Genomic DNA, 21,194 nt, shown 5'->3' on the forward strand with positions numbered 1-21,194 from the left:
ATATATGTCAGAAGAAGAGAAAATAGAGCAGTTCTTAACTTGGGCTTTATCACTGGGTGATCATTATATCTCCTTAGAAATACGTTTAACTTTTTCTCAGTATTCAGTATCATCTTAAACACCTTTTATTGAACTATATTATACTGGTATTCAAAAAATTAGTGATGCATACAGAGACTAGATATTATTTTCAGGATCTTCTTGCTTAAAATCAGGTAATATTTTTATAATGCAAACTCAAAAGTCCTCATTTTACCTGGAGTAAAATAAAGTTTTGAGAAAAGCTAAAAGTTGCATTTTATAGAACTGAATCAAAAGTTAGTTATGAGAACCTGAGTGCAAATTTAACCCTAACCCTAACCCTGACACTAAACAGAGTCATCATCTGTGTTTGCAGCAGTGTTACAAATCACAACATAAACTGTAGCATAAGGAGTGAGTCTCTAACAATATATATCTTTTCATCACTCTGACTTCCATAATGTATTATTTCTAACAAACACATGAAAAGATGCTCAACATCACTCATTATCAGAGAAATGCAAATCAAAACCACTATGAGGTACCATTTCACACCAGTCAGAATGGCTGCAATCCAAAAGTCTACAAATAATAAATGCTGGAGAGGGTGTGGAGAAAAGGGAACCCTCTTACACTGTTGGTGGGAATGCAAACTAGTACAGCCACTATGGAGAACAGTGTGGAGATTCCTTAAAAAACTGGAAATAGAACTGCCTTATTATCCAGCAATCCCACTGCTGGGCATACACACTGAGGAAACCAGAAGGGAAAGAGACACGTGTACCCCAATGTTCATCACAGCACTCTTTATAATAGCCAGGACATGGAAGCAACCTAGATGTCCATCAGCAGATGAATGGATAAGAAAGCTGTGGTACATATACACAATGGAGTATTACTCAGCCATTAAAAAGAATACATTTGAATCAGTTCTAATGAGGTGGATGAAACTGGAGCCTATTATACAGAGTGAAGTAAGCCAGAAGGAAAAACACCAATACAGTATACTAACGCATATATATGGAATTTAGAAAGATGGTAACGATAACCCTGTGTACGAGACAGCAAAAGAGACACTGACGTATAGAACAGTCTTATGGACTTTGTGGGAGAGGGAGAGGGTGGGAAGATTTGGGAGAATGGCATTGAAACATGTAAAATATCATGTATGAAACGAGATGCCAGTCCAGGTTCAATGCACGATACTGGATGCTTGGGGCTAGTGCACTGGGACGACCCAGAGGGATGGTATGGGGAGGGAGGAGGGAGGAGGGTTCAGGATGGGGAACACATGTATACCTGTGGTGGATTCATTTTGATATTTGGCAAAACTAATACAATTATGTAAAGTTTAAAAATAAAATAAAATTAATTAAAAAAAAAAAGAAATAATTGTAGCTCCTCCTGACCATCAAAAAAAAATGTAAAATGCAACATACAATTTATTTGGAACATAATCATATATTTATTTAAAATAAAGGTAAACTAGCATCAGAAATATATAAGAAAATTATTGGCATAATATGAACATAAACATATTTATTTGAGTTATACACAGCTTGACTTTAATTCAAGTGGTTTTTCAGTCCTATTGGACTTCTGAATTATATTGAGGGAGAAAGCAGTTTCATAGTTCTCAAACTCCTGACTGTCTCTTTCACACCTTTATTCCTAAGGCTATAGATAAGGGGGTTCAGCATAGGAATCATGACAGTAGAAAACACAGTGGTTACTCTGATGAGGAGCCATGAGCTTTTGGAGTTTGGTACACAATGAAGGAACAGGACAGTCCCATGGAAAACGGTGATGACGGTCAGGTGGGAGGCACAGGTGGAGAAGGCTTTTCGGAGTCCAGCAGCTGAAGGCATCTTGATGAGTGTGACAACTGTGAAAATGTAGGAGGTGAAGATAATCAGGAGGCTACACACACCTCATTGAGTGTAGAAATGAAACATGTCAGTTGACTGAAATGGGTGTCAGAACAGGAAGCAGAGATGATGGCAGAATACTCACAGCCAAAGTGATGTATGACATAGAACGGCAGAAGGACAGCTCCAAAAGAGGACATGTGATTGTCAAGGAACACATTCCACCCCACGTGTAAGTCCCAGCAACCAGGGGGCTGCAGAGCTTAGGAGGCACAGCAGCTGTGTAGAGCAGGAGTTACAAACAGCCACAAACCGGTCATAGGCCATCACTGCTAGCATGGACATCTCCGTAATCACAAATGTACAGCCAAAGAAAAACTGTGCCATGCATCCTTTGAAAGAATTAACTCTGTCTTCCAGTACCAAGATATCTAGGAGTTTGGGTATAAATACACTGGAAGAACAAATATCCAAAAAGGATAAATGGCTAAGAAAAAAGTACATGGGTGTGTGGAGTTTGAGACTTGTCCTTATGATCACTATTACGCCAAGGTTCTCCACCAGAGTGACTGTGTAAATGGTCAAGAACACCAGGAAAAGGGGTGCCAGGAGGTGCAGGTATTCTGAGAAGCCCAAGAGGATGAACATGATCACAGAGCTCTGATTTCCTTCACTCAGAACCATGGATCTTGATTGAAAAGATAAAAATAAAGAAGAATTAAAATTGAGCAATGAAACACGAGAAGGTGGAGTGAAAGAAGCTCAAGATTGCTCAACCTAAGCTAATGAAGGTGGTGTGATCAGTGTACACCCAGGAATGTTCTGAAGTGTCAGGCTGAAGTCTTTGCTTGAAAACTTGAGTAAATTTGAATATGGGGAATTAGCTTTATCCTTTAGAACTTCAGTTTCTTTATCTGGGAAATAAGAAAGAATAGTATTTATCAGTAGTAGTATTATATATAAATGATTCCTGAATGAGTATAATGCATAGAGTACTAAATATCCCCAAGATAGAATATAATTATATGAGAACACGGGCTACATAGAAGGAAATAAAAAAAGAAAAAAAAAAAAAAAACTAGACAAATCATTGATTGGGTTATGGCAGTCATATGATAACAGCAGAAGTGGCCTGGGAAAGATTAAACATTTTTAACACATAAAGAAAAATATAATAGTAAATTTCTCTGGGGTTAAACATATAACTACACATGCACGATGGTTCTGGGACTAATAAAAGTAGAATTTAGCCTGTATATTGCTGTTTTCAGTTCATATAGGTCTCCTCTGCCAAAAATCTGGATTCCATATCCCTCAGATCAGAGTGAAAGGATGATCCTAGGTTCAATCAACTCACCAAATGCCAGATATCCCTGGTGTATTTCTCTGATGGATTCCTTGCTAACACTAATATGCTGCATACACATTTTGTATCAAAATCTAAATTTTGTTTAAACATTTCCCATCCTTTAATAAGAAAGTTGATGATTCTTACAAAATATAGTTAATAATAATAGCAAGAAATATAATCTGTTATTTTTGCAACAGTCAAGAAACTGCAGAAGGAGAATGAACATGTCCTTGAGTAATAGGCAGACTTAGAAATTATACTTCATGATGGTGTTTTAATTTGTTTTATATCTAATCACCTAACCCTAGGGACTCAAACCTTGAAGAATTCTTACAGAGTTTATTGTCATGAGCTATAGACAGAATAACTAAAGGAAAATTCCTCTTCTGTAATTTACAGTATGATTTCTTTTGTCATTGACCTATTGCTGATGTTTTTAAAAATAATTCACCTCCATACAGAGGCTGTGTTTGTGCATGCTAAGTTGCTTCAGTCATGTTGGACTCTTTGTGACCCCATGGACTGTATGTAGCCCACCAAGTTCCTCTGTCCATGGGATTCTCCAGGCAAGAATACTGGAGCAGGTTGCCATGCTCTCCTCCAGGGGATGTTCCTGACTCAGGAATTGAACCCCTGTCTCTTTATGTCTCCTGCATTGGCAGGAGGGTTCTTTACCACTAGTGCCACCTAGGAAGACCATACAGAGGCTATATTTCTTAAAATCATGAAAAATTACATTCGTATATTTTCCAATGAACCTAACCCAAATTATGGCTGATACAATGTGCTTTTTAGTCTTACATATCTCTACATATATTGATATGGAAACACACTTAACATTACACTGTACAAAACACACAACATTATACTATACATATTTTTGCATTTAGCCAGTTAGGCTTATTATTCATGCCCTGAGTATGAGTACCATCAGCTATGGGTTGGTAGAGTGGATATTGATTAGGTGTCATGATCCTAGCTTGGACAGCAAGGAGATCCAACCAGTCCATCCTAAAGGATATCAGTCCTGAATATTCATTGGAAGGACTGATGCTGAAGCTGAAGCTCCAATATTTTGGCCACCTGATGCAAAGAACTGACTCATTGGAAAAGAGCCTGAAGTTGGGAAAGATTGAAGGCAGGAGGAGAAGGGGCCGACAGAGGATGAGGTGGTTGAATGGCATCACTGACTCGGTGGACATGAGTTTGAGTAAGCTCCAGAAGTTGGTGATGGACAGAGAAGTCTGGCATTCTGCAGCCCATGGGGTCACAAAGAGGCAGACATGACTGAGCAACTGAACTGACTGACTAATTGATGATATTGCTGATCAGTTCAGTTCGGTTGCTCAGTCATGTCTGACTCTTTGTGACCCCACGAATTGCAGCATGCCAGGCCTCCCTGTCCATCACCAACTCCCGGAGTTCACTCAAACTCATGTCCATCGAGTCGGTGATGCCATGCAGCCATCTCATCCTCTGCTGTCCCCTTCTCCTCCTGCCCCCAATCCCTCCCAGCATCAGAGTCTTTTCCAGTGAGTCAACTCTTCGCGTGAGGTGGCCAAAGTACTGGAGTTTCAGCTTTAGCATCATTCCTTCCAAAGAAATCCCAGGACTGATCTTCAGAATGGACTGGTTGGATCTCCTTGCAGTCCAAGGGACTCTCAAGAGTCTTCTCCAACACCACAGTTCAAAAGCATCACTTCTTCGGTGCTCAGCTTTCTTCACAGTCCAACTCTCACATCCATACATGACCACTGGAAAAACCATAGCCTTGACTAGACAGACCTTTGTTGGCAAAGTAATGTCTCTGCTTTTGAATATGCCATCTAGGTTGGCCATAACTTTCCTTCCAAGGAGTAAGTGTCTTTTAATTTCATGGCTGCAGTCACCATCTGCAGTGATTTTGGAGCCCCCCAAAATAAAGTCTGACACTGTTTCTACTGTTTCCCATAGATCCAGCTATATTTCTGTACTACAGTCACAGAGGTCATAGCACTAATATTTTTAATTCATCCATGTGATTGCTTCACCTACTCCTTTATGTCACATATCAAGAAAGAAAAAAAAAGGCCATATAAAATATTGACCCAATAAGATGATACTACATAGTTTCTTTGGAGGAAGAAATTGCAACAACTCCAGTATTCTTGCCTGGGCAATTGAATGGACAGAGGAGCCTGGAGGGCTACAGTCTAGGGGGTCTCAAAAACTCAGACACAACTGAACACACACACACACACACACACACACACACACAGTTTCCTGTGTCAGAAATGATATACACATACGTAGGGGTGTTGGAAAACAAAGATTCACAAATTATTCAAAGGGATTGACAATTCTGGTGCAGCTAATTTTGGAAGATTTAGCCAAATGGGCAACCTATAACTCAGCAGCTAATTGAGGTTCCCATTTATAAGTGTAAGCTATTTTTAATATAGGGCTAAGAAATAAAGAAAATATCTGCTTACATGTTTGAGCATCTGTTATCACCACATCAATGCAGTTGGCCTGATATTTCAACTGAAGCTTTGTCAGGGATGGAATCAACAAATATGCTTATAAATCCAATCAAAGGAGCATTTTAAAAGAGAATCACTTGAAATAGAAGGTTTTTGGTATTTTACTTTTTTGCTATTTTACAGATTTCTTAGTATGCTTTTTATTAGTAAATCAAATATAAATGATAAAGATAGTTGAAGTCCATGTAGACCAAAGATAATTAGTGCAACGTTTATTAATTCTATAGAGTATTACTTTGTAGTTCTAAATTCCTTTCTTCCAAATTTTGTTCATAATTGCATGCTAGTTTTAGTTAAAGCAAGGACTGTGTATATGATACTAACTTGTTTCTTTTTTAAAAATATTTATTTATTTATTTTTGGCTCATGGCTCCAGAACACAGGCTCGGTAGTCATGGTGCACAGGCTTAGTTGCCACGTGACATGTGGGATCTTCCCAGACCAGGGATCGAAACAGTGTTTTTATCCTCCAACATGTAGTTTAGTTAAAGCTTGAAAACCTTAATTTCATAAGCTTTGACAGTGCTTCTAGGTAGAGAAGCCCAGATTGTGCATGCTTCCACAGAGAGGTTGGGATTGCGTTATGTAAATATATTTTAAAAAATGGATGTCTTAAGTATTTGTGATATGGCATCTTTTTCGTTAAAAAAACAATTATTTCAAATTCAGATTTAAAGATTTGTGAAAGTGGTAAGTGCCAAATACTCATTTAAAGAATAAATGACTAAATAGTTTTATTTACAGAATTTGTTATTTTTTAAACAACTACAACAAGTACAGTGAGAAAGAAAAACAAAAGAAAAATTAGAAGAAAGACAAGTTAAAATACAGGACAATATTTGTAGGAGAAATGTTGAGGTTCAAGAGTCTAAGCCAGAGAGATATTAAAATAAATTGTTAATTTATTAAAGACAGATTGTTGAAAAAAGTTTTTCAAAGGGAGAAGTGTTTCATTTGTCTGATACAAAATCAGACTGTATCTTAACAGACACCAACAAGCAACTGGGGAAAATATAAAAATAGACTGGAATGCCAACAATATTGCAGAATGCCACAGATCATGTGATAAAGAAAATTATTTTATGATGTTGAGGACTATATACTCCCTGACACACAGTTTTCCCACTGAGAAATTTAGGGAACTTTCTTCGTGGCTTAATAAAAATGAAGATTCTTTTAGGGCTACCATAAGATATTTCAACTTCTTTTAAAGTAATATTTGCCAAAGTGTTGATGCCCAGAATTTTGTCACTTCCTACTGCAAGCTCCCCAGGACAATCAAAAGAACACATACCTCATTTTCTCCCATTTCTTGTGATCACCACAACTTTCATGACAGTATTCTTCATCAGTTCAGTTCAGTTGCTCAGTCATGTTTGACTCTTTGCGACCCCATGAATCGCAGCACGACAGGCCTCCTTGTCCATCACCAACTCCCAGAGTTGACCCAGACTCACGTCCATCAAGTCAGTGATGCCATCCAGCCATCTCATCCTCTGTCGTCCCCTTCTCCTCCTGCCCCCAATCCCTCCCAGCATCAGAATCTTTTCCAATGAGTCAACTCTTCGCATGAGGTGGCCGAAGTACTGGAGTTTCAGCTTCAGCATCATTCCCTCCAAAGAAATCCCAGGGCTGATCTCCTTCAGAATGGACTGGTTGGATCTCCTTGCAGTCCAAGGGACTCTCAAGAGTCTTCTCCAACACCACAATTCAAAAGCATCAATTCTTCGGTGCTCATCCTTCTTCACAGTCCAACTCTCACATCCATACATGACCACTGGAAAAACCATAGCCTTGACTAGACAGACCTTTATTGGCAAAGTAATGTCTCTGCTTTTGAATATGCTATCTAGGTTGGTCATAACTTTCCTTCCAAGGAGTAAGCATCTTTTAATTTCATGGCTGCAGTCACCATCTGCAGTGATTTTGGAGCCCAAAAAATAAAGTCTGACACTGTTTCCCCATCTATTTCCCATGAAGTGATGGGACCAGATGCCATGATCTTTGTTTTCTGAATGTTGAGCTTTAAGCCAACTTTTTCACTCTCCACTTTCACTTGCATCAAGAGGCTTTTGAGGTCCTCTTCACTTTCTGCCATAAGGGTGGTGTCATCTGCATATCTGAGGTTATTGATATATCTCCCGGCAATCTTGATCCCAGCTTGTGTTTCTTCCAGTCCAGAGTTTCTCATGATGTACTCTGCATAGAAGTTAAATAAGCAGGGTGACAATATATAGCCTTGATGTACTCCTTTTCCTATTTGGAACCAGTCTGTTGTTTCATGTCCAGTTCTAACTGTTGCTTCCTGACCTGCATACAAATTTCTCAAAATGCAGGTCAGGTGGTTTGGTATTCCCATCTCTTTCAGAATTGTCCACAGTTTATTGTGATCCACACAGTCAAAGGCTTTGGCATAGTCAATAAAGCAGAAATAGATGTTTTTCTGGAATTCTATTGCTTTTTCCATGATCCAGTGGATGTTGGAAATTTGATCTCTGGTTCCTCTGCCCTTTCTAAAACCAGCTTGAACATCAGGAATTTCACAGTTCATGTACTGCTGAAGCCTGGCTTGGATAATTTTGAGCATTACTTTACTAGCGTGTGAGATGAGTGCAATTGTGCGGTAGTTTGAGCATTCTTTGGCATTGCCTTTCTTTGGGATTGGAATGAAAACTGCCCTTTTCCAGTCCTGTGGCCACTGCTGAGTTTTCCAAATTTGCTGGCATATTGAGTGCAGCACTTTAACAGCATCATCTTTCAGGATTTGGAATAGCTCAACTGGAATTCCATCACTTCCACTAGCTTTGTTTGTAGTGATGCTTTCTAAGGCCCACTTGACACCCAATTTTTCAAGACATTTGTTTCAGTGAACACTCTATTATAGTCATCCACAAAGGATAATTTATAAACCATAATATTACTACAGACCATTGATTATTGGAAACCAATTTTCTATTCACATGATGCTTGGTCTGTGTTTAAGGCTAAAGATATTGTCCAAATACTCATCTTTGAAAGTCTTCCCCCAAATTACCACTTCTTGCTTGAATTTCTTTGGGAAAACATAAACCTCACTAGAACATTATAATAGGAAAATACTTCTTTTAAAGAATTGAAGAATTGATTTAAAAAAAGAAAAGAAAAAAATGAATCAAGATATTGCACAGTAATGATCACATTGGAAGAGTACCATGTTTAGGACTGGAGATGCTATGTTAGTAGAATATGCAAGAATGCAGATAGGTGTCACAGATCAAGAAACTATCTTTTCATAAATGTGAACAAAAGCTCTTTTAATAATTTCTTACTAAATCTAGTAGATTTTATATTTTTAAACTTTTTACATTTTTTGATTCTGAATTTCCCTTATGTGAGGGAATATCTTTAATGTCTTTATTAAACTACACACAGATACACAGCACACTATTTTTGTTTCTGATTTTTTTTTTTTAATTTTTGCAATGCTGTGTTGGTTTCTGCCATACAACAATGCTAATCAGCCATGATTATACATGCATCCCCTCCTTTCCTAGGCTCCCTCCCCTCTCCTCATTCCATTCCTCCCAGTAATCAGAGACCACCAGACTGGGCTCCCTGTACTGGATAGGAACATTTGGTTATGACCCTTGGATGACAAACAAAAGTTAAATTCCTAACTCTATTGCCATGCGTAAAGAGGGTCGGGAATTTTGCTGCATATTCCTAAACAATAAAAGACATATGATTTAGTGTAAAGCATTATGGTAAATATTTAATTTTCATAGAAAGCTCTAAATCATGGAAGGAAATGTAATATTTAATTTGTTGAATTATAGCTACAACACATAGCCCCTCCCTTTTTTCTGCTTATAAACCTTAATCATGATTGAAGTGAAGTCACTCAGTCGTGTCCGACTCTTTGCGACCCCATGGACTGTAGCCCACCAGGCTCCTCTGTCCATAGAATTCTCCAGGCAAGAGTACTGGAGTGGGTTGCCATTTCTTCCTGCAGGGGATATTCCCGACCCAGGGATTGAACCCGGGGCTCCCGCATTGGAGTCAGACACTTTACCGTCTGAGCCACCAGGGAAGCCCGTTGAATGAAGTGAGTGAAGTTGCTCAGTCGTGTCCGACTCTTTGCGACCCCATGGACTGTAGCCCACCAGGCTCCTCTGTCCATGGGATTCTCCAGGCAAGAATACTGGAGTGGGTTGCAATTTCCTTCTCCAGGGGATCTTCCTGACCCAGGCATCAAACCCACATCTCCCCACATTGCGGTCAGACACTTAACCGTCTGAGCCACCAGGGAAGCCAGGAAAGCCCGTTAGTAAGACACAAATAGGAAAGGCAAGACTTATGTTTAATCTCAATCAGTCATTTCCTTAAAGCAATCCAATGACCCATCAATTATTAAAACCTTTGGTAAAACCAGTCATAGTCATGGATTCTCTGCTATTTGCTATAGAATTACCTGGAATTATCAAGAAAGAATATCTTTGATGAGGTAAATGTTTTAATTAATCTTTGGTGAATATTGAGCCAGGGCTTTCCAGGTGGCGCTAGTGGTAAAGAATCTGCCTGCCAAGAAGGAGATGCCAGAGACTCTCGTTCAATCCTGAGAAGCCTGGATTAGATTCCTGTATTGGGAAGTTCCCCTAGAGGAGGAAATGGTGACCCACTCCAGTATTCTTGCCTGGAAAATTCCATGAACAGAGGAGCGTGAGGGGTTACAGTCTATGGCATCACAATGTCAGACCTGACTGAGAAGGCACGCATCACACATGCACAAATACTGAGCCAACTTCTTCATGTCACCCTACACCCCTGACCTAAAACATAACAGCTCTACAAGAAGCAAAAATTTTCAAACCTTGCCTTTGAGTTTAGCCTTTTTTTTTTTTTTTTTTTACTTTGACCCAAACATAGATGAGACCCAAACAGGGACTTGATTGCTTCCAGCATAAGAATGGTCCAAGGAGGATGATTTACATACAGGTCTGTAGAGTGAAGATTAGTTGGTCCATTAGCTCAGCCTTGAAGCTCAAGTGACCTGCCTCATATCAGCAGAACTGCCTCAGTAAAGTCACTATTTCAAAAATAGCTGTTGTTGCAACCTACTGGAGTTCATAAATGTTTCTTTTTTCATGAATAAATAGCTAATGCTTTACTGAAATCTGTACACTAAATCATAATCAATTTGTTGGTTGTTATACTATCATGGGAGAACTGGTTTAAAGATACTGTAACTTAAATTGAATTGAAAATTACCTAAGTAAAATTTCTAGTAAAAGAGATAGATAAATGCATTTTAAAATGTACAACCACAATGATGTACATGGAAAAACTTAAGTGATGGGTATACACTATATCTCCAACATTTGTATCATTTTCTTGCACCAGCACATAGAGAATAATTTATATCTGGTTATATTAGCAATTATATTTAAACTATACCATATTATGAACTATTTAAGTTAGATATATTTCAAATTTGTCTTTGTTTGCCTGGGAATCTTCCAAAGCCAAAATGTTTCTTATGGAATTAATAAAGTCTTAAGATACTTAGACTTTTATGCTGAGCAGCTCTCAATGTACTACTTTTACATTAAGACATAAACTTCCTTACTGTAGGCTATAACTCTTCAGATCCTTATAAAAGTCCTGCAGTTCACATGACTTGAATTAAACTGAAATTTAACCAGGACAAATACAAGGTCAGATATTATACACACAAAAAATTGCAATTCAATGCTTGTATCAAACTTTTAGTTGAAGTAGTCTTTTATTTCTATTTTTATTTGTAATTTTAAAGTTACTTTAATAAAATAAAAGAGTGAACAGAAATTGGCCTGTCAATTGCAAGGTTAAAATAGGTTCGTGATTCTATTTGCTATTGAGAAACTCTTACTCTCAAAAAATCTTTCTAGCTTTACATTTTATCACAGAACAATTTAATGTTGATTAATTTCTTCACTGACTTTTTCACATCTTTGTTCCTGAGGCTGTAGATCACTGGGATCAGCATGGGGATGACCACTGTGTAAAAGACAGAGGCCACCTTGACCATGAGCAATGAACTTCTGGAGTTAGGAACACAATAGAGGAAAACGATGGAGAAGGCAATGGCACCCCACTCCAGCACTCTTACCTGGAAAATCTCATGGACGGAGGAGCCTGGTGGGCTGCAGTCCATGGGGTCGCTAAGAGTTGGACACGTCTGAGTGACTTCACTTTCACTTTTCACTTTCATGTATTGGAGAAGGAAATGGCAACTCACTCCAGTGTTCTTGCCTGGAGAATCCCAGGGACAGCGGAGCCTGGTGGGCTGCATAGTCCAGACTATGGGGTCGCATAGAGTCGGACACGACTGAAGCGACTTAGCAGCAGCAGCAGCAGAGGAAAAGGATGGTCCCCTGGAAGATGGTAATGGTGGTCAGGTGGGAGGCACAGGTGGATAAGACTTTGTGGCGCCCCCCCAGTCGAAAGCATCCTTAAGACAGTGATAAAAATGAAAACATAGGAGGTGCGAATAATCATCAGGCTGCTTACTTCATTGAATGTGGCAGAGACTAAAATGATTTCCTTGTTAATGTAGAGGTCAGAGCAGGAAACAGCAACAATGGCTGCGTGCTCACAGACACAGTTATTTATGAACTTAGTCCCACAAAAGGATAACGTTGAGAAAACGTATGTGTATATTAAGGAACAGGCTATACTCCAAGAGTATAATGCAGACAACCACAAGGAACAAAGCTTCTGGGACATCACAACAGCATAGAGAAGAGGGTTACAAATGGCCACGAATCGGTCATATGCCATCACTGCCAACAGGAATGTCTCTGTCACCACAAATATGCAGACAAAGAAGAATTGTATGAGGCATCCTGTGAAGGAGATGGTTCTGTCTTCCACAACCAAGTTTTCTAGCAGCATGGGTGTAACTACTGTCAAGTAACAGGAATCAACGAAGGATAAGTGGCTGAGAAAGAAGTACCTGGGCGTGTGGAGCCTGGAACTGGACTTCATGATCAGGATCATGCCCAGGTTCCCCAGCAGAGTGACTGTGTAGATGGTCAGGAAGACCAGGAACTGGGGCAGCTGGAGCTGAGGATATTCTGAGAAGCCCAAGAGAATGAAAGTGACCTTATCACTCTGGTTTGCTTGGTTCCTGTGGACAAAGTATCAATGTTGATCCAGAAGAGTAAAAACTAAACTTTGAAATAGGTGAGAGAATAGAAAATATGTTGGGAAGCTCTCTGGGTCTCTGTTTACAGTGTTTCTGTAAATGCTATACTTCTGCTTTATTTCACATGCTAATGTTCACTTGTATGTCAATTATACAGCCAGTAATAATTTTCATTGTACATGATCTTCAGAAACAAAGAACTAAAACAGATTGCTCCTGCTTTATTTCAAATAATAAAACTCATTATTATCAGTTACTTTCAGGAGACATTGTCTTTGCGTGACTCTGAGCTGTGTGAAAACACCTGATATATACAATCCAATTACATGTATTGGAGAAAAACATGTCTTTAGGTTCCACAGTTTCTTACCTGACTCACTTCCTGAGCTATGAGACAATTAACTTATATGCTAATTTGTATAATTGTAACATCTCTGCAAAAAAGTTAATATAATATATTCTTGGTTGTTGTATCTCCTTTCAATTCCTTTCTTATTCCTAGTAATTCCAAATTCTCAACCCATTCTGTAGCTATGCTATAAGACATACTAAACTTTTTCACTTATCTTGAATTAATTTTGAAAATGTTTAAATGTATTCTTCATAGCCAATTGTATTATTCATCAGAAGTTTCAAAACAAAATATGAGCTATGCTTCCTGTGATAATAGTTGAAACAATATTGAACAGAAAGCTCATTTTTTCCATTGTGGCAGATTTTGGAGTTTGGGTGACAAAAATAAGAACTGTAGAAGTACTGGAGAAAGCATATAGGCTTCAGAATGAATCAAATATATACTCTGCCATTTTGAATTAAGTTTTTAGTTCTTCCAAAGAAAAGTGGCTAGAAAACACCTATTTCAAATTGGACACCAGAATATTTCTTGATTATTACTGATCACAATAATCAGTAACTTTTCCTCTATAGTAAGATAAGAATAGTAATATAAATTTTAAATCACTAGATTGGAACTGGTAGAACAGATATTTACCTTTTTTATATATCAGAATTATGAATAATTGTTATGATTTCAAACACCTGATATGTTTGTGAAAATCCAGCACAAGCATGGACATCTATCAACTGGTGGACACATTGGGGAAGACAATGCAGAAATCCCTTCTTCTGGAAGCCACACAATAGAATCACTGTAGAATTTCATTAGAACACTTGGTTTAAGATGCACCTTTCCTTATTTTCCTCTAGGTTTTCTCACCACACTATAGCTTTCTCTGATTCCCACATGATGAACTTGTAAGAAAGATACCTTCCAAGGACCATGTCCACAACAGACCCTCTGTAACAAGACTTTGTAAGGTCTCAGCACTGCAAAGATTGATTATGACTATTATTCCAGCCACATTCCTTCAATTTATGTCTGTGCAAGATTATGAGAATAATTTCCCATGATTGTTTAATATAACAGTGACTTTAAGATTCCAAATAAATGTTAATAGCAAATGTATAACATTAACATTATTCAATATGACTTTTCCAAAAACTGCTTGGATCTATAAATTCAACCTCATTATCACTTAATACATCCTTCTTAGTGAAGGTGGATTTATCAACCTCTGCTATATAGTACATGCCTATTTCTTTATAATTTATTTCCCAATTTTATTCTTTCTTATGATGTTTGCTTTATTTTACCACCTTCTTTTATAGGCATGACTCATTGTTTCATCCCCTCTGTATACAGACAAACTTGCATATTTATCACTCACAATTACTGTAGGTTATATCCCTATTATTTATAAATATGGCTGTTACTGTCACTTTATTTCTAGAAAATTACAGGAAAATCTTGAAGACAAGGCCCACTTTGTGGGCCTTCTTTTGCCAAAAGGAGAATTCTCCATTTCTGACTTTATGGTTGATACCCAATGAGAAAACTAGGATACAAATTATTTGAAAGAAAGAATTGGAATATAACTCCATAAACCTTCTCAGCCAAAACGTGGTTCTTTGTGCACACCTTGTTCTACACATGTGTCTGTCTCCTACAAAGATTACTGGGTCTTTGTATTTTCTTTTTTAAGTAAAACAAGAGAGACATGAGTCAACTCACCTAAATACAGAAGAACTTGAATGAGTCATTTAGTGAAGAACTCTTTGCTAAGATTAATGAACTCCAGCAATGCTGCTGCTTAGGACTTAATAGAAACACACCTGAAAAGGGTAGTAAAAGTGCCCAGTATTTTTCATTAATTATTTCATACTTTATGATTTTCCAACCTGTTAAGAAAACTCAGAGATACCAAAGATAAGATCAAGCCTGAAAAGTAAATCCTGGCACCAAGCTTTATCACAAATATATGCCACCATGACCTTAGGCATGTGAAAACTAGAGAATATAACTGAGGTACTGCCTTGATGACTGCAATTCAACTAATTACATTTTAACTCTGAACTCTGTCCCAAGTGGTATATTGATTGTATATTGTTTCCCTAAAGCCTTGGGGCATTTGTATTATCAACCTTACTCATTTAATCTTAAAAAATAAAAAACACCATTAAAAAAATCTATGTGGATATAAAATATAAATCCACAAGGGGAAATTATACACCAATAGATTTATCTTTTATTAATCCATATTTAATTTTTAAAATTTTCTTATGAAGGTATATATATATTCTTATGTTTCTAAACATATGGCTGCTAAATTATAATTATACTGTTTATACTTTACAATATTTACGGTTTATACTTTACAAAATTTGTACTATAAACTTTATTTTATATTTACACTATTGATTCTATTGATAAAAAACAGATTCCATTGGCTTTTCAAATATAGAATGTTCTCAGATGTTTATATTTATTACTGAATCTAAAAAGAAATTTTGGATGATATGTTTTCTAAAAACATCTGTTTATGAAAAGGATGATATTTTCACTAATTTTGGTAACTATCCAACTTGGCTTTAAGGACACAGGTTAAAAATAATAATAACTTGATGCAGAAGGAGCTGAAGTGCAAGCAGTGAAAGATTTTACTTTCTTAGGCTCCAAAATCATTGCTTTATGGTGACTGCACCCATGAAATTAAAATGCACTTGCTCCATGGGAGAAAAGTTATGACAAAACTAGGCAGCACATTCGAAACCAGAAACATCACTTTGCCAACAAAAGTCCATATAGTCAAAACCGTGCTGTTTCCAGTAGTCAGGTATGGATGTGAGAGCTGGACATAAAGAAGACAAAGTGCCAAAGAATTGTTCTTTCAAATTGTGGTGCTGGGGAAGACTCCTGAGAGTCCTTCAGACAGCAAGATCCAACCAGTCAGTCCGGAAGGAAATCAACCCTGAATATTCATTGAAAGGACTGATGCTGAAGCTGAAGGTCCAGTGCTTTGGCCGCCTGACATGAAGAGCTAACTCACTGGAAAAGACCCTGATGCTGGGAATGATTGAAGGCTAGTGGAGAAGAGGGCAGCAGAGGATGAGATGGTCAGATGGCATCACCAAATCAATGGACATGAGTGTGAGCAAACTCCAGGAGACAGTGAAGGGCAGGAAAGCCTGGCGTGCTGCAGTCCATGGGGTGGCAAAGACTCGGACATGACTTAGTGACTGAACAACAATAACAACAAGCTTATTTCTCACTAGTGGAAGATTCAAAATACATTTGACTGGGTAGCTGTGCCCTATACGGGCTCTGATTTCTCCCAACTTGTACCTCACCATCATCATGGTGCTTCTGAGGTTATGATTCTCTTAATATTCACTGGAGAAAGAATAGATTCTTCTTCAAATAAATGATGCCAGGACAATCGGGCATTCACAAGTAAAATTCCGGGATTCGACACTTGCCTCATATTATATACAACAGTTAACTCAGAAAGTGAACAAGGTCCTGAATGAAAGAGCATAAACTATAAAACTCTTACAAGAAAAGCACAGGCCTTACATTTAATGCCCTTGAACTTGGAAGTAGATTCTTAGGGGAACAAAAACATAAGCAACAACAACAACAAAAAATTGCTAAATTGAACTTCCTCAAAATTTAAAATATTTGTATATTAAAAACATTATCAATAAAGTGAAAAGAAAAGGTACAGAAAAGAAACAATAAAGACAAAAAGTCAAATCAGATACAACACAAAATTTACAAATGTCCAAAAAGCATGTGAAAATATTCTCAACATATTTAGTTATTGAAGTCGTGTCCAACTCTTCGTGACCCAATGGGCTACAGCCCACCGGGCTCCCCCATCCATGAAATTTTCTAGGCAAGAGTACTGGAGTGGGTTGCCATTTCCTTCTCCAGGCGATCTTCCTAACCCAGGGATCGAACCCACATCTCCCGCACTGCGGGCAGACGCTTTACCATCTGAGCCACCAGGGAATCGCTACAGACATACAGAATAAGTTTGGTGGTTCTTCTCACAAGGATGAACATAGAATTACTATTAGACAAAATGCTTAGCAGGGAAAAAAATAGTTTTTCACATAGAGGTGTTAGGCTTTCCCCCCAATTTCTGGCAGATAATATATATCTTACGTGATAGTAGAGTCTATTTAGGGAGGAGGGTCTGGGTACACCTGATATCAAGGTGTGTGCATGCTAAGTCGCTTCAGTGGTGTTTGATTCCTTGCCACTCTATGGACTGTAGCCCACCAGGCTTCACTGTCTATGGAATTCTCCAGGCAAGAATACTGGAATGGGTTGCCATGCCCTCCTCCAGAGGATCCTCCCAACTCAGGGACTGAACCCATGTCTCCTACATCTCCTGCACTGGTAGTCAGGTTCTTTACCACTAGTGCCACCTGGGAAGCACCACAGCACATAGAATTCACTCCTTAGACTGGATGTGAGTTTACTGTGAAGTGTGTTAGTTGCTCAGTCGTGTCTGAATCTTTGTAACTCCATGGACTGAAGCCTACCAGGCTCCTCTGTGATGGGATTCTCCAGGCAAGGATACTGGAATCGGTTGCCCTCCCTTTCTCCAGGGGATCTTCCCCACCCAGGGATAGAACCAAAGTCTCCTGCATTGCAAGCAGATTCTTTATTATCTGAGCCACCAGGGAAATCCATGAGTTTACTAGTTGGGCAAAATTAAATCAAGTTAACCAAGATGCTCTAATTGGTATCAGCAGGGCCCCCATTCAATCCACCATTAATGTTACTTACCAACTAAGTTCTCTGTTATGTTATCATTGTGGAGCAATAGCTATTTTATATGTAATTTGACTGACATGAAAGACTATTTTAGATTCAGCTGGAACTATTTCTGAAGTGTGCATTTCTTAATTTTATTTTTGATGATTTATGTACAAAGAACAAATAAATTTTATATTAACAAGTAGAATTTTACCAAATCTTATTCAGGAATTTGTGGGGGCAGAGACATGACTTCTTTGCACTTACTGCTGCTACTGCTAAGTCGCTTCAGTCATGTCCAACTCTGTGCAACCCCATAGATGGCAGCCCACCAGGCTCCCCCGTCCCTGGGATTCTCCAGGCAAGAACACTGGAGTGGATTGCCATTTCCTTCTTCAATGCATGAAAGTGAAAAGTGAAAGTGAAGTCGCTCGGTCGTGTCTGACTCTTAGCGACCCCATGGACTGCAGCCTACCAGGCTCCTCCATCCATGGGATTTTCCAGGCAAGAGTACTGGAGTGGGGTACCATTGCCTTCTCCATCTTTGCACCTATAATGTACCAATTCTTTCTATGTGGTGTTAAATAAATATATCCTTTAAATTTAGACTTCCCTGGTACCTTAGATGGTAAAGAATCTGCCTGCAATGCAGGAGACATACGTTTGATTACTGGTCATGCAGATCCCCTGGAGAAGAGAATGGCTACCCCCTCCAGTATTCTTTCCATGGACACAGGAACCTGGCAGGCTAAAGCCCATAGAATTGTAAACAGTCAGACATAACTGAGCAACTAAGCACAGGAATGTCTTTTAACTTTAGTGTCTTAGTGTTGAATAACTCTTAGTTACTATGATTCAACTCATGTAACTCCCTCATGGTTAACTATAAACTTTCATGACAACTCAAATCCATTCTTTGATGACTTATAATGACTTAAAGAAAAGAAAAAAAGAAGACTCACCTGAACAGCCAAATGGTAGTGTGTCTTTACTCAGAAATCTTTACATGACAAACACTTTATCTACAGACTTAAATAGTCTAGGCTTTAATCAGGTGTTATTTATTATTTTATTGCTAAGTCTCTACAGTTTACTAAAGTGGTTGAACAATGTATCAACAAGGGAATTATATTAAATGTGTGCACTCTTTTCCTTCCTAAAAATTGGAATTTGAAATGGTATTAAAAATGCTACAAAACTTGGACAGTTCTCCACAGTGCTCTTGTAAATGAAAAAGCAAACCTAAGCCATTTTACATTCATTGACATAATTTGGTATTGACTAGCTTCCTAGCAGTCTCTTTCACATCTTTGTTCCCCAGGCTGTAGATCACTGGGTTCAGTATGGTGATGACCACTGTGTAAAAGACAGAGGCCACCTTGACCATGAGCCATGAACTCCTGGAGTTAGGAACACAGTAGAGGAAAAGGATGGTCCCGTGGAAGATGGTAATGGCGGTCAGGTGGGAGGCACAGGTGGAGAAGGCTTTGTGGCGCCTCCCAGTTGAAGGCATCTTCAGGACAGTGATAAAAATGAAAACATAGGAGGTGAGAATAATTACCAGGCTGCTTATTTCATTAAACGTGGCAGAGACTAAAATGATCTCCTGGCTAATGTAGGGGTTAGAGCAGGAAACAGCAACAATGGCCACGTGTTCACAAAGTTATTTATGATATTATTTCCTCTAAAGGACAATTCGGATAAAAAGTGGGTAAGAGTCAGGGAACAGACTGTACCCCAAGAGTATGATGCACCCACCAATAAAGAACAAAGCTTCTGGGACATGACAGCTGTGTAGAGAAGAGGGTTGCAAACGGCCACAAATCGGTCATATGCCATCACGGCCAACAGGAATGTCTCTGTCACCACAAATATGCAGGCCAAGAAGAACTGCATGATGCATCCTGTGAAGGAGATAGTTCTGTCTTCCACAATCAAGTTTTCTAGTAGCTTGGGTGTAACTACTGTTGAGTAACAGAGATCAATGAAGGATAAATGTCTGAGGAAGTAGTACACAGGGGTGTTGAGTTTGGGATTTATCTTGATAATTAGGATCACGCCCAGGTTCCCCAGCACAGTGACAGAGTAGATGGTTAAGAATAACAGGACAAGGGGTACCTGGAGTTCTGGATAATCTGAGAAGCCCAAGAGAATGAAAGTGACTTCAGCACTCTGATTTTCTTGGTTCCTGTGGACAAAATATAAAAGTTGATTCAGAGAAATCTGAAGCAAAATTTGAATGAAATATAATGTTATTCCCTCAGTATTGTCGGACGTTTTTGTGACTCCATGGACTGTAGCCTGCCAGGTTCCTCTGTCCATGAGATTCTCTGGGCAAGAACACTGGAAGTGTTGTCATGCCCTCCTCCAGGGGATCTTCCTGACCTAGGCATAGAATGAGAGTACTTATGGGGAAAAAGAGTGCATTGAATTATTATTATTTTTTTAATTAGCTTCTTTCCCTCCAAAATGCCTCTACTGTCTTTTTCTGACATTAAATTCATTATTTTCAAAGCTACTCCCTAAATTCTTAGCAAAAACTGAAATGGTACTCAGTATAAAGGGAAGTCATTCCACATAGACTTCTCTAAAAATTCTATATCTCATTAGGAGTTGAAAGTAAACACTCTGTTATTTTCACTCAGGTTTTATAACTTTATACTCCAAGAACACATATAACACTTCAAGATTTCCTGTACATGTATAACTATGTCATTCACATATTCCCCCATTCTTTTTCTTCAGTTATTCCTTTACATTCTTAAACAGGTGATTAATTCCTGATTCCCTGAAAGTATGTTTCAATTTAACATACAAATCATAGAGCACATATTCTCTAACTGAAAACACTTTTTTTTTAAAGTCAGGATTTGTTCCCTATGTCTATGGTAACAAAGTTTGAATAGTCCAGGGTTGAAAGGGAAATCTTCACCAAAGATGAATACAATTTCTGATGCACACTTGTTCCTTCTTCCTCACACTCTTTCTCCACACCTGTAGCCTTTCACTCCACCTCCCACACTCTGTACTTGTCAACAGGCTTGGGGCCAATGTTCCCAATCACCCATGTAGCCCAGGAAGTGTCAGCCATGCTCAGCTGTGAGCACAGGTGCTGTGCATAGTATTTATCTTCTTTTCTGTGCAATTACCCTGGAATAAT

General features: G+C 38.5%; 3 pseudogenes across 2 annotated transcripts; all 3 read right to left on the reverse strand.

Moving 5' to 3' along the window:
* Positions 1–1,545: 1,545 nt before the first annotated feature.
* On the reverse strand, positions 1,546–13,178 carry LOC147349976 (olfactory receptor 1165-like; annotated as a pseudogene). Its single transcript, XR_015150601.1, has 3 exons — positions 12,736–13,178; positions 11,890–12,154; positions 1,546–2,803 (listed from the first exon to the last, which is right to left on the reverse strand). The product of XR_015150601.1 is annotated as an olfactory receptor 1165-like (transcript).
* Positions 10,057–20,415, reverse strand: LOC147349977 (olfactory receptor 5D3-like; annotated as a pseudogene). Its single transcript, XR_015150603.1, has 4 exons — positions 18,997–20,415; positions 14,999–15,099; positions 12,145–12,909; positions 10,057–11,849 (listed from the first exon to the last, which is right to left on the reverse strand). The product of XR_015150603.1 is annotated as an olfactory receptor 5D3-like (transcript).
* Positions 19,075–20,356, reverse strand: LOC147349978 (olfactory receptor 5D3-like; annotated as a pseudogene).
* Positions 20,416–21,194: the final 779 nt, after the last annotated feature.

The sequence above is a fragment of the Bos grunniens genome, chromosome 21 (genome assembly GCF_055505025.1).
Source record: "Bos grunniens cultivar Pamir isolate PY7600 chromosome 21, Bosgru_T2T1.0, whole genome shotgun sequence".
Lineage (NCBI taxonomy): Eukaryota > Metazoa > Chordata > Mammalia > Artiodactyla > Bovidae > Bos > Bos grunniens.